Source organism: Aegilops tauschii, chromosome 1 (assembly GCF_002575655.3).
Source record: "Aegilops tauschii subsp. strangulata cultivar AL8/78 chromosome 1, Aet v6.0, whole genome shotgun sequence".
Taxonomy (NCBI): Eukaryota; Viridiplantae; Streptophyta; class Magnoliopsida; order Poales; family Poaceae; genus Aegilops; species Aegilops tauschii.
In genome coordinates this window covers 260,054,440-260,067,732 of record NC_053035.3, presented here as the reverse complement: position 1 = coordinate 260,067,732, position 13,293 = coordinate 260,054,440, and the positions used below count along the sequence as shown (strand labels likewise).

The window sequence follows — 13,293 nt, the reverse complement described above, 5'->3', positions numbered from 1 at the left end:
TCCATTGTGGAGAACTCTGGTGACAATGAAGGGACCTTCCCAAGCAGGGGTGAGCTTGTGTGGTTTCTGCTGATCCACTTGAAGAACCAAGTCCCCCTCTTGAAAGGCTCGACCCCTCACGTTTCTGGCGTGGAATCGACGCAAGTCTTGCTGATAAATGGTCGACCGGATTAAGGCCATCTCTCTTTCCTCCTCTAGAAGATCGACTGCGTCCTGCTGGGCCTGTTCTGCTTCATCTTCAGAGAAAAGCTCGACTCGGGGTGCATTGTGAAGCAAGTCACTCGGTAGAAGAGCTTCAGCTCCATAAACCAAGAAGAATGGAATTCGACCAGTCGACCGATTGGGAGTTGTCCTCAATCCCCAAAGAACTGATGGAAGTTCATCAACCCAGGCACCTGCTGCATGCTTGAGATCACGCATCAGTCGGGGTTTCAGTCCTTTGAGAATCAAGCAATTTGCTCTTTCTGCTTGTCCATTCGACTGGGGGTGGGCGACTGAAGCATAGTCGACTCGTGTGCCTTGGGAAGCACAGAAGGCTCTGAACTCATCAGAAACGAAGTTCGACCCGTTGTCGGTGATGATGCTGTGCGGAACTCCATATCTGAATGTCAATTCTCTGATGAAGCTGACGGCAGTACTGGCTTCAAGATTCTTGATAGGCTTGGCTTCAATCCACTTGGTAAACTTGTCGACTGCTACAAGCACATGAGTGAAACCGCTCCTACCAGTCCTCAGGGGTCCGACCATATCCAATCCCCAAACAGCAAAGGGCCAGACGAGTGGAATAGTCTTCAGGGCTGACGCAGGCTTGTGGGACATATTGGAGTAAAACTGGCAGCCTTCACATTTGTCGACTATATCTTTCGCCATTTCATTTGCTCGTGGCCAATAAAATCCGGCTCGGTATGCTTTGGCCATAATGGTCCGAGAGGACGCATGGTGACCACAGGCCCCCGAGTGGATGTCGTTGAGGATCACTCGACCTTCTTATGGTGTGATGCATTTCTGGCTGACTCTGGTCACACTTTCCCTAAACAGTTGTCCTTTTATCACAGTAAAGGCTTTGGATCGATGGACGATCTATCGAGCCTCTTCTTCATCCTCTGGGAGTTCTTTCCTAAGGATATATGCAATGTATGGCATTGTCCAATCGGGAGTGATGACCAAAACCTCCATGATCAGGTCGACCACGGCTGGGACTTCGACTTCAGTCGGATCTGTGGCGCTCTTAGGCTGCGGGGGCTCTTCAGTGAAAGGATCTTCTTGAACTGAAGGTGTATGAATGTGTTCCAAAAACACGTTGCTGGGAATGGCTTCCCTCTTGGAACCTATCTTTGCTAAATCATCGACTGCTTGATTTTTCAGTCGGGGTATATGATGGAGCTCTAACCCCTCAAATTTCTTTTCCAACTTCCTCACCGCATTGCAGTAACCAGTCATAGCTGGGCTTCTGACGTCCCACTTCTTCATCACTTGATTGACTACCAAATCTGAGTCTCCGTAGACCATGAGGTGACGGACGCCGAGTGAGATGGCCATACGTAACCCATATAAGAGTGCTTCATATTCTGCTTCGTTATTGGAGGAATCAAAGTGAATCTGGAGAACATATCTGAGCTTGTCTCCTCGGGGAGATACCAGTACCACCCCAGCACCGGAACCATTCAGCATCTTGGAACCGTCAAAGAACATGGTCCAGTGCTCTGAGTGGACTTGAGTCGGCAGTTGTTGTTCGATCCACTCAGCGAGGAAATCTGCTATTGCTTGGGACTTGATAGCTTTCTTTGCCTCAAACTTAATATCCATGGGAAGAAGTTCAATCGCCCACTTTGCCACTCGACCAGTTGCATCTCTGTTGTTCAGAATCTCTGATAATGGAGCATCGCTGACGACTATAATGGAGTGGTCAGAGAAATAATGTGCAACCTTCTTCGTGGTCATATAAATCCCATAAACAAGCTTCTGATAATGTGGATATCTTTGCTTTGATGGAGTCAAAACTTCAGAAACATAATATACTGGGCGCTGAACTTTATAGGCTTTTCCTTCTTCTTCCCGCTCGACCGTAAGTACTGTACTGACGACTTGTCCAGTGGCTGCAATGTAAAGCAGTAAAGGCTCTTTGCTGATTGGGGCAGCAAGCACCGGCTGGGTGGAAAGCAGGGCTTTGAGCTCTGCAAATGCTGCATCAGCTTCAGGAGTCCACTCGAACTTATCAGACTTCTTCATCAGTCGGTAAAGAGGCAATGCCTTTTCACTAAGGCGAGAAAGGAATCGACTTAAGGCGGCCAAACAACATGTAAGCTTCTGAACATCGTGCACACGCACAGGGCGTTTCATTCGGAGAATGGCACCAACTTTCTCTGGGTTAGCGTTGATCCCTCATTCAGAAACGAGAAAACCAAGTAATTTTCCACCCGGAACTCCGAATGTGCACTTTGATGGATTGAGCTTGATATCATACCTTCTGAGGTTGGCAAAGGTTTCAGCAAGGTCAGCCAGCAGGTCGGAACCTTTACGTGACTTGACCACAATGTCATCCATGTATGCTTCCACATTCCGACTGATTTGAGTGAGTAAACACTTCTGAATCATCCTCATGAATGTGGCTCCAGCATTCTTCAGGCCTAATGGCATGGTGACATAACAGAAGCACCCAAATGGAGTGATGAAAGCTGTTTTTATCTCATCGGGTCCATACAGTCGGATCTGATGATACCCGGAATAAGCGTCCAAAAAGGACAAGCGCTCACACCCTGCAGTCGAGTCGACTATTTGATCGATGCGGGGTAGAGGAAAGTGATCTTTCGGGCAGGCCCGATTGATATGCTTGAAGTCAATGCACATGCGAAGTGAGTCGTCCTTCTTGGGGACCATGACAACATTGGCTAGCCACTCGGAGTGGTAAATCTCTCGATAAACTCAGCTCCTAGGAGCCGAGCTACTTCTTCACCGATCGCTTTTCTCTTCTGTACGGCGGACCGTCGAAGATGTTCTTTGACTGGTTTCACTTTTGGGTCGACTCGCAAACGGTGCTCAGCCAGCCCCCTGGGAACACCCGGCATGTCAGAAGGTTTCCATGCAAAGATGTCCCAGTTCTCACGGAGGAACTGGATGAGCGCTTCTTCCTATTTGGAGTCGAGCGTTGTCGAAATGTGAGTCGGAGCAGCATTGGGATCGGTCGGGTGAATATGAATCGGCTTCGTTTCACCAGACGATTGAAATGCTGAATCCGTGGCAGGCTTCTTTGCTCGCAACAAATCACTCGGATCTGCATTCTTTTGATACTCCTGCAATTCCACTACTGCCATTTGTGCATTGGCGATCTTTGAGCCCTTCTGGAAGCACTCTTCTGCCTTCTTCCGATTGCCAGTGATAGTGATCACTCCTTTGGGACCAGGCATCTTCAATTTGAGGTACACGTAGCATGGTCGAGCCATAAAACGTGCATAAGCCGGCCTGCCCAGAATAGCATGATAAGCACTCTGGAAATCGACGACTTCAAACGTCAACTTTTCTTTGCGGTAATTCTTGGAATCACCGAAAACCACATCAAGGGCGATCTGGCCGAGTGATTCAGCCTTCTTGCCAGGAATAACTCCATGGAAACTCATATTGCTTTCACTGAGTCTGGACATCGGAATGCCCATTCCTTTCAAGGTCTCCGCATACAGTATATTCAAGCCACTGCCACCATCCATCAGAACCTTAGTCAACCGAGTGCCTTCGACGACTGGGTCGACCACCAACGCTTGCCTCCCAGGGGTGGCTATGTGTGTTGGGTGATCAGACTGGTTGAGTGTAATGCCAGTCTGAGACCACTTCAAATAACTAGGCGTCGTTGGGGCGACCATGTTCACTTCTCTGTTGATGACTTTCAGACGACTTTTGCTCTCAACATCAGCAAAAATCATCAGAGTTGAATTGACGTGGGGGTAACCATCATCGTCTTCTTCCTTATCCTCAACCTTGTCTGATTCTTTCTCCTTCTCTTTGGGTTGTTTCTCTCGGAATTGCTGGATTAGGAGCCGACATTGTCGAGTGGTATGCTTCGGGTAAATGAGATTACCCTCCTCGTCTTTTTTGGTGTGAATGTGGCACGGTAAATCCAACACATCATTTCCATCTTGATCTTTTACCTTCTTGGGGTTCCATGGCCCTTTGGGCTTCCCCTTGAACTTTCCTTGATTCACGGCTAAGGCTTCTCCGGGAGCAACTGGCTCGGCTTTGCGCTTCTGCTTCCGACTGGAGTTCCCTCCCCCGGTTTCGTGGGCGACTGTTTTGTGCTTGCCACTCCGGAGCCGATCCTCCTCTTCACCATTAGCATACTTGGTGGCAATTTCCATCATTCGACTCAGAGACATATCTCCGGTCCGACCGAACTTCAGATTCAATTCCCGATACTTGACGCCTTCCTTGAAGGCACAAACTGCTTGGTGATCAGACACATTCTCCACCGTGTGGTGCAATGTGATCCATCTCTGGATATAATCTCTCAAAGTTTCATTCGACTTCTGTACGCAAGACTGTAGCTCTGTCAGCCCTGCTGGTCATTTGCATGTACCTTCAAATGTTCTGACAAACACCCGAGCGAGCTCTTCCCAGCTATAAATACTGCCATGTGCTAGCTGATTCAACCACGCTCTGGCCGAGCCCTCTAACATCAGAGGAAGGTGCTTCAAGGCCACTTCATCATTACCACCACCAATCTGCACAGCCACTCGGTAGTCCTCAAGCCAAGTGTCAGGCTTGGACTCACCAGTGAACTTGCTGACTCCAGTCGCCAACCTGAAATTGGGAGGAATCACTGCTGCTCTGATGGCTCTGCTGAAGCACTAGGGACCTGAAACATGCACCCTGCTGTCGGTCGGGTAATCTCTATCGTGGCCATCTCTGTGTGCTCTGTTCCTGTCAACCAGACCTTGAACGAGAATGGATCTCGCGTCAAAGCCCGGCTCCCGGGGGTCAACTGGAATCCTTCGCCCACCACTGTGGGGGCGTCTGTCATCGTGTTGCCGAGGCGCGTATGACCCACTCCTTGGGGGAGGCGTGGGTACTCGACGACGATCATACTGCTCACGGTTCCTGTACTGATCTTGTCGATCTCCACGTCCCTCACGCCTTGGAGGCGATCTCGGGCTGTGAGCCGACTGAACTGTATCTGCCATCACAGATCTACTATGAATCCTATTCCGAGACTGTGACACTGCTGTGTTCTGCTCCCCCGCCGCCCGGAGCAAAGCCCGGATCTGCATCAAACCCCTACCAGCCTCCGACTGGGAAGGCTGAATCGACTCTGCTATTCGGGCAGCAGCCGTGAGATTCTGGATCGGAGTTCGATATACCTGGGTTGGAGGCGGAAAGAGTTGACTGGATTCTGGAACTCGCTGCCGAGCATGCTCGTCGAGTGCGTGTTGGAGATTCTCCAGTCGGGTGCGCTCAGCCAAGTTGGCCAGGCGCACCTCTTCCAAGGCCCGGGCCTCGGGGGTTTCTCCAACGATAGGAGTGTGAAGTGCATCAATGTTACGGCGGCGAAGCTCTTCCCTCTGCTGTGAAGAGAGGGGCTCAGGGCGGTACTCCTCGTGGGCACGCGACGAATCGCCTCCGCCATCACCATCGTCGACGCGGGGGAAGCCAGGAGGACTGAGCGGTCCGTTGACCATCAGGACTTCCGCCGCAGGGTCACTGTTGTCGCACTCGGATGCGGTCTCAACGGAGCCAGTCGAACAGGCCGTAGAGAGTTTCGTCGGGCTCGATCGCCGTGACTTGAGGGGTGGCCGACTGGCGAGCCACCGCGTGCCTCACCCACCGCTGGAGCCTCGACCGACCGGAACGCTTGTGCCGGCGGGCTACAGGGAGTGAAGGTGCCACAGGAGCTGACCGATACTGGGTCGACGGCTGCCGCAGGAGGACGCCGCGGACGCACGCGCGAAAGTGCGTTGCCCCGCGGACGGGGAGCGCCTCGACGTCGAGTGGAGCCTCTTGGAGCCAAGCGGAGTCGTCGGCGACGAACACGAGCACGCCGAGATGGATCTCGCGGCCCTCGGTCAATCCTCCGTCTGAAACCATGCTGATGGGGATCGGAAAAATTGCAACTTCTCCAACAAGTCGCTAAAACACCTGCCCCACGGTGGGCGCCAACTGTCGTGGTTCTAAGTCTGACAGTAGAATGGGGGTAGGGATGTAAATGCAAGATCCTAGCTATGGAGAAGCTGTACGCACGAGTTTTACGAGTTCAGGCCCTTCTCGGAGGAAGTAACAACCCTACGTCTCGGAGCCCGGAGGCGGTCGACTGGATTATATGCATGTGTGTTACAGGGGGTGCGAACCCTTGTGCCAGTGGAGGGGGTGGCTTATATAGAGTGCGCCAGGACCCCAGCCAGCCCACGTTACAAGTTCAATGTTCATAAAGAAGGAACGTTACAGGTAACGTCTGTAGTAAAGTAATATAAATGACTATTAAGTCTTAAGAGTAAATGCCCGACCGTTGCTACGCGGAGTGGCTTTAGGTCTTCTGCACGTCGAGTGGTTTAGTGGTCGAGTGACATAAACAAGGGGGGTCTCCAAGTGAATGGTAGGTCGACTGGATTGCACTCGACACCTTTATTGGGTCCCCTCTATTTACTCCTGAACCTCTTTGCTTCTAGTACAAGGACCTTAGGTAGGAGGTATAGGTCAGGCCTATTACCCTACCCCAGGTCTATGTCCTCATCACCTTCCAAAGTGCTCTGCATTTTACAAGGCCTTAGGAGGTCTCCTATTTGACTCCCGCGTGAGTCCAACTGATGCGGTTTTGTTGAAGCGTGCGAGCGGCACCAGACGGGCCAACACATTTGGAGCATCAAAGTAGTGTGAGGAACACTGCTTTTTTCTGCTTCTCTTTTATAGGTTTTTTCGGTCTTCATATTTTGTCGTTTGTTTTCCGTTTGCTTTGTTGTTTTTGTTAGTTTTTCTTTTCTTTGCTTTTTTTTGATGTCTTTGTTTCTATTTTTAATTTATTGTTTTCGTTTCTTTTTTTCTTTCTTGTTTTCCTCTTCTATTTTTTTTAAATTCCTTATTTTATTCAGGATTTCAAAAATTGTTCACGATTTAAAAAAATGTTTGCATTTTACGAAAACTGTTAATGGTTTTCAAAATTGTTTGCAATTTTCAGAAACTGTTGATATTTTCTTAGAAAACTGTTCACATTTTAAAATTTTGTTCACAACTTAGAAAATTTGTTGACTTGACATTTTTTAAACAATTCGTACTTGTTTTCAAATTTAGTTCACTTTTTAATAAATTTGTTCAAAATTGAAAAAAAGTTCAGCATTCAAAACATGTCCACATTTTTGCAAAAAAAAAAGCATTATGTTTTACTATTTTGTTCACAATTCAAGAAATTTGTTGGAATTCAAAATGTAGTCATAATTTCAAAAATTGTTCATTGAAAAGTTCCCAGTGTGCATTAGAAAAAAGTTCACCTTATATTTAAAACCGATCATTGTGTATTTGAGAAATGTTCACCGTATACTTTAGAAAGTTTAGTGTGTGTATTTAAATTCATTTTTTATAAAATTGTTCCTATTTTTTTGAATTGTGTTGCTTTTGATGCTAGTTATTAGCGTCGGGTGCTGCCATTTAGTCACCAAACACCATCAGCTCGAGTGACATTCCACATGCCCTCGAAACGGAAAGGTCCCATGTTCAATCCTCCCTCAAATGCTCACATTTTAGGATCTTTTTTTCACTTTTTGAACTAGAATGGGCCAGCCTAGTTGGGCAGCTTCAGCGTGAAAGCTTGACCATTGGACGTACGTGGGCATCCAATAGGGGCTCTAAAGAATGACGCAATGTAAAGCTGAGGGAACAATAGCTCGGTGGAGCTTAGCCCCATCAAGTTCTCAGAGCCCTCAAGTGTTCTTTTACTTATGGGAGTGGCTTGCCTTGCTGGTTTTCTCCTGAATCCCGTTTGGCGCTTTAGCCACCAAATAAAGTGCAAATGTTATGGGGCGCAGGTCACTCATTTGGTAGTTTAGGTGAGCCAGTGGCCCGTTATCACCGCCTCCACCGGTTTTGGAACCTTTTATAAGGCATTGTCGGTTTTCTGTGCTTGTTTTAATATATTTTTCACTGGTTTTTAATGCATTCTTTGCTTTTTTTTTGTTTTTTCCTTTATACTTATTCAGTAACTTGTTTTTCAAAATCCATGAACCTTATCAAATCCATGCACTTTTTAAAAAATCGATAAAAATTTCAAATTTGCAAAGTTTTAAAAATTCACAAGCATTTTAAATTTGTGAACTTTTCAAACCTGTGAACATTTTTTGAAACAATTGTGAATTTTTTTCAAATTCGTAAGCTTTTTATTTTTGCGAACATTTCTTAATTTACAGAATTATTTTAAAACTTTGTGAACTTTCTCAAATTCACAGAAAAATAGTTTAGTGAAATATCCACATTTATGAACTTTTTCAGATTTATGAACTATTTCAGGTTAATGGTCAACTGGTCCACTTGTGAATGGTCAGCTTTTTTATTCGAGGGGTTGTCAACGGTCACCTGGTTAAGGAGTCACTGCCTCAGTGGCAACGCGTTCTTTTTATTTTTACACTAACTCACACTGCTTTGCTCGTGGTTTGTTGGGCCGGCCCATGCACCTACCAGGGTGAGCGCCACTAAAAAAAGTTGGCGCCACGAGCGCTGTATAGGAGGTGTTTGGTTTTCTCGTCCTATCAGTATTCGGGCCTAACCAAGCGGGAAAATATCAGGTACTCCCACCTATATCTGGCCATGGGCCGGGCCGGGCCAGGCTTGGGCCGGGCCTGAAAAAGCCCACGGCAGAAAACTGAGGCCCAGGCCCTCCCAGGCCCTACCATCGGGCCTACTTTTCAAGCCCAAGCCCGGCTCATCTGGTAAAAAGCCCTGAAAAGCCCTTAGGGCTTAGGGCCGTGGGCCAAGACTCTTCCTTAAAATGCCAATATGCCAAGCCCAAGCCTGTCCAGGCCCTGCTGGTGGGCTCAAAACTCAAGCCCAAGCCCGGCCCACGGGCAAGCCCATCGGGCCTAGGCCCTGGATTTTAGGGCCGGGCCTGGGTGGGCTGATAGGGCCGGGCGTGAGATGGCCAGGACTACTCCCACCCCTTGGGTGCTTCCGGTGCACCGATGCTGAAATACATTTTTTAAATGTTTGAAAAATTCTCAAAAAAATTTAGCATAGTCACACAACATCGATGTATGTTGTCACAAAATTTGAAAATTGCTCGAGATACAAAAATGCCAAATTTGACATCATTGTCATAATGGGCCAAATCTAAATCCCAACTTATGTTATGTACTATTTACTGTCAAATTTGTCATTTTTGTATCTCGAGCAATGTTTTAAATTTTGATTTGAAATTTTATGACAAGATACATCTATGTTGTGTCAATGTGCTAAGATTTTTTCAGAATTTTTTGAATATCTTAAGAATGTTTTTCGGCATCGGTGCACCGGGAGCACCCAAAAGGTGGGAGTACCTGATATTCTCGCCTAACCAAGCAGACTACTTGAGTGATAAGTGTTCTTTTCAAAAAGAATTGCTTAAATTGCTTACCACATGTGTGACATGATTTGAGTGATAACTATTAAAAAAATAAGTATCTTATCCTATCAGGACATGTATAATGGTGACATATGGATACAGATGTCCCATAATAAAAAGTAATTTGAGGTATTTATATTGACTTTTTTTCCCAATGCAAGCTACTACTAATGCGTCTCATCAAATAAACAGAAAATCACTCTCGCTACACATGGATCCCTACTTTGCACTTCAACTTTATTCACCGGCCATATTTTTTCTCCCCAAATACCCGCCTCCTACAAAGGATTCTGCTTCCCCATCCGAAGCTATTTTTTCTATGATCTGATCCTACATGACATACGAGGCATTACCCTGGAGCGGCTAAATTTCGTGTTTTGATCCTTTTGAGAAGTTGTTCGAGATCTGACCTTAATTTGCAAAAATTTCGGAACCTGACCCTTTTCCTACCGCCAAGGGATATGGCGGTAGGGAATAGCAGCCTATCGCCAAAGCCCCTGGCAGTAAGGAACTTGACCACGTCAGCGCAACGCATTCCTACTGCCACAGGGGATGGCGGTCGCATGTGTAACCCTACCGCCAAGATGCCCGATGGTAGGTGCACACATGCATTGTGTATAAAACTTAGAATTTTTTTGCGGTAGGGCATGCAACCTTACCACCAGGGACCTCGGCTATAGACTGTTATACCCTACCGCCATGCCCCTTGACGATAGAAAAATGGCCAGATCCCGATATTTTTGCAAACGAGGGTCAAATCTCGAACTAACTTATCCAAAAAGGTCAAAACACGAGATTTTGCACTCTGAAGCTATGCATTCACATGCCCTCAATATTCAGGCCGAACCAAGCGGACTACTGAAGTGACGCCGTCTGATTCGACCGGGGTGGCAATTTTCGACGACGCAATCTCGAACCCGGACTCGTTCCGGAACCCCATGCACCTGACGCGCGCGGCGCACCTGCCCTGCCTCGGGGCGATGCGCGTGCCGCCACCAAAAACCTGCACATTGTGCAGTACACCGTCCCTGCCCTGCCTTTCTGCCGCACCATCGGTAGTGCGATCTACTAACTGTGTTGACCAACGACCACGACGAGTCGGATTGTGACCCGCGCTGCTGCAGCGCAAGATGCAGATGCAAGAAGGAGCCCATGGTCCCCTGTGCTGTGCCTGTGCGGGTGTGCCCAATGATTGCAGCTGGCCAGCGATAAAGAAACCTATCCGTCGGAGGCCCGCCGACGTGACGACACATGTCCCTCGCCCTGCGTCACCCGCTCCCCGGCAGACGTATGCGTCGAAGGCTGGGGGTGTCAGGGTGTGGAGTAGCGTCACGGATAAAAAATTGTTTACGCCATCCATCCGGAAAGCTGCGCTCTTGGTTTGTAAAGGCAGCCTCACTGACTGCATCATCAACTACTCTCTCGTATAGTGTACCTCCTTTAGGAGCTAATAGCACCGAGGTACCATAACTTGCACAGAATATGATGATTTAGTTTCAAACTTGTAAAACTTGACTCCATCATACCCCAACTTGCATCTCATGTGATGATTTAGTCCCAGGCCAATCACAGCTCGACAATTGGCAGCCAGGTGGCTGGACCGGTCGGCGCACGCACTTTTGCACAAAACCCCCTATCGTTTCCTTTAATCAACCCGCACTCACCTGCACCTGAATTAAATCTGTATCGAGTTCACGTCCGTTCGAGCTCTATCCACCTGAATAATCTAGTTGCCGCTGTTTCAGTTACATTGTTTGACTGGTAGGCATAATCTAACGACAGTCGAATGCCCCTATCGTGTCATCTTAAGCTCTGTTGTGCTGTGGGCTTGCAGTATGCATTCAGTCATGTAGTGATGTTGGTTTGCTGTACTTGGTAGTCGTGTTGTCTGACGTGGTTAGTATGTTGGCCCGAATGAAGTTGTGGTGCCATGTTCTGATGTCAAAATTAAAAAGGAAATGCGATTCTTTACCTGTATGCGATGAGCCTGTAACCCTCTGAATCTGAAGTATAGCACATGTCAGGCCCCATCCCCTTCGATTTTTGAAGAAATCGACACTCCGTTCTGCTTAGCTGAAGAAACCAAACAGTCCCAGCTGTTGGATCTGCATCTAACGGCAACTTACTGCTTCGTTGAGTTGCCTCGATGCACTACAGCCCTTCATCGTGGCTAATGCTGATCTTCCTGTCTGTTTGAAATACGAGAAGAGCACTTGTGACACTTTTTAATTTTCAGTCTCTGTTTCTCTTACTTTCTACAAAATGTAAGGCTATAAAAAGCCCAGGATCCCGACGGGGAAGAGACATCCATCTTGCACCGGGTATAAACCCTAGCCCCCATGTTCTGCTTGGCCTAAGTACGTATCCTAATTCGCCCTACATTCCTCGCAATCGTCCCACAAAGTGTGCTACTTTAAGTGATTTTGATTGAATTTCTCCCCTCTTTAGTTCTTCAGGCTAGTAGCGCCTAATATGGCAGATCGTCCGCGCGTTCGTCTCATCAGGGCTTCAGGAGCAATTCAAGTCATGTGTGATACAAGTTGAAGTTGAAGCCATGTCCGCGTTGGATACGATCCCCTCCTGATACGAATTCTACATATTCTGAGATTGTAGTACGCTATAGCTAGTCGAGTCGATTCTCGCGGCGTGAGGTTCTCTCGTGCGCGATCGTCGAACCCCGTACGTACGTATCACCATGTGGCCCCTAATCAAGATCATCTACCACATGATCACGTTCAAAGGGGCCATCACGAAGCTCGAGGAGGCGGCGGCGCGCGCCCACGGCTGTCCGGCGAAGCTGGACCGGCTGCGCTCGGCCTGCCGCCACCTGCGAGGCGTGGACAGCCACCTCACCAGAATGCACGACTTCCTCGAGAGCGACCTCCCCGGCGACGACCGGTTGAGGGTCTGGGGCCGGTGGGGCGCCGGCAAGACGTCGCTCCTCACGCCGCTCCGGCAGCCCAGCCCGTACCACGCCCTCTTCGACTGTGTGCTCTATTTGGAGGTGGGTAGCAGGTGGTCGGTGACGGACGTGCAGCTCGGCATCTGCTGCACCCGCCTGGGCTGCAGCTACGGCGTGATGTTGTCGGCGGACGACCGGAGCCGGGCCTGCCTCATCCGCGCGGAACTCTCGCGCAAAAGCTTCCTGCTGCTGATCGACGGGCCGCTGGAGGCGCCCGTCGACCTGGTGGCGGTCGGCCTGTCGACGCCGCTCGGGAAGGGCGGCCGGCGCCAGAAGGTCGTCGTGTCCACTAGGAGCCCGGACGTGTGTGCGCCGCGGACAACGTCGTCGAGATCGGGCGCCTGGGGGAAGACGACGCGTGGGGCCTCTTCAGAGACAACGTTGGAGATAAAATCATCACGCGTGGGGCCTATTCAAGGGATAGAGCTCGAACGGACGTGAACTCGATTCGAAACAGATTTAATTCAGGTGGAGGTGAGTGCGGGTTGATTAAAGGAAACGGCAGGGGTTTTGTGCAAAAGTGCGTGCGCTAACCGGTCCAGCCACCTGGCTGCCAATTGTCGAGCTGTGATTGGCCTGGGACTAAATCATCACATGAGATGCAAGTTGGGGTATGATAAAATCAAGTTTTGCAAGTTTGGGACTAAATCATCACATTCTGTGCAAGTTAGGGTACCTCGGGTGCTATTACCTCCTCCTTTTCTGTTGCCGACTGCCTGCCGATCTGCGCAGCATGCATGAGCTCATCTCGGCTCATCATGGATCGGAT

General features: G+C 48.8%; 1 pseudogene; it reads left to right on the top strand.

Moving 5' to 3' along the window:
* Nucleotides 1-12,257: 12,257 nt before the first annotated feature.
* LOC141028325 (probable disease resistance protein At5g43730) lies at nucleotides 12,258-13,057 on the top strand (annotated as a pseudogene).
* The last annotated feature ends 236 nt before the right edge of the window (nucleotides 13,058-13,293 follow it).